Source organism: Castor canadensis, chromosome 9 (genome assembly GCF_047511655.1).
Source record: "Castor canadensis chromosome 9, mCasCan1.hap1v2, whole genome shotgun sequence".
Taxonomy (NCBI): Eukaryota; Metazoa; Chordata; class Mammalia; order Rodentia; family Castoridae; genus Castor; species Castor canadensis.
Window position 1 is genome coordinate 82,474,477 of NC_133394.1, and position 1,202 is coordinate 82,475,678.

General features: G+C 39.4%; 1 non-coding gene across 1 annotated transcript; it reads right to left on the minus strand.

Moving 5' to 3' along the window:
• Positions 1 to 320: 320 nt before the first annotated feature.
• Positions 321 to 454, minus strand: LOC141411240 (small nucleolar RNA SNORA42/SNORA80 family). The gene has a single exon (XR_012436053.1). It is a non-coding gene; the product is annotated as a small nucleolar RNA SNORA42/SNORA80 family (small nucleolar RNA).
• Positions 455 to 1,202: the final 748 nt, after the last annotated feature.

The window sequence follows — 1,202 nt, forward strand, 5'->3', positions numbered from 1 at the left end:
GATGTATGTTGTTCCTTCTATACCTCATTTTTGAAGGTTTTTTTTTTTAAATCATGAAGGAATGTTGAATTTCATTGAATGTTTTTTCTGTGGCTGTTGAGAGGATCATATGGTTTTTGTCTTTCAGTATGTCGATGTGCTCTATTAAGTTTGTCAGTTTGTATATACTGAGCCATCTTCGCATTCCTGTGAAAATCCCACTTGGCCATACTGTACAATTGTTTTCATGTGCTATTGGATTTGGTTTGCTAGTATTTTGTTGAGAATGTTTTCATCTATGTTAATCAAGGATATTAGCCTATAGTTTTCTTTTTTTTTCCCACTGTGCAGCCTACTTCAGTGCCAGCAGTCTACAGGCAGAGGCTAAGCAATGGTTCTGAGATACAGTTTGCTCTGGCATGGAATGCTATGAGACGCCCAGAAGGACAGGCCTGCTATAAATCCAGACTCATGCATCAGAGTTTTCTTTATTTGTTATGTCTTTGTCATGTTTTGGTATTAGGTAATGCTGGTGTCATAGAATGAGTTTGGTAGAATTCCCTTCTTTTCAGTGTTTTGAAATAGTTTGAAAAGAATCGGTATTAGGTCTTTAAGTGTTTTGTAGTTTAGCAGTGAGGCCAATAGGTCCTGGGCTTTTCTTTGTTGGGAGACTTTATTCAACTCCTAGCTTACTAGGAGATTCTATGGCTTCATGGTTCAAGTTTGGTAGGTTACATCTAAAAATTCATTCGTTTCTTCTAGGTTTTCTAATTTGTTGGCATATTGAACCTAAAGATACTTTGTATTTCTATAGTATCAGTTAGACTGTATGTTAGTTAGCCTTTTGTCACTGTGGCCAAATTCCTGATGTAAAAACTTAAAAGGAGGAAAGATTTATTTTGGCTCATGGTCTTAGAAGTTTCAGTTCAGGGTCACTTGGCTCCATTGCTTTTAAGCCCAAAGGGTGGTGGGATATCATGGTGTGTAGCACATGGTGGAGCCAACCTTGTGGTGCCTGGGAAGTAGAGAGTGAGAGGGAGGAACTAGGGACAAGGTAAACCCTTCAAGAGCGTGCCCCCAGTGACCTACTTCCTCCTACTTTCCCCACGTCCCAAAAATGCTATCAGATCATGAATTCATCAGTGGATTAATCTGGAGGCTAAGTCAGAGACTGATGATCACTTTCCAAAAGCCCCACCTCTGAACATTGTAACATCGCATTG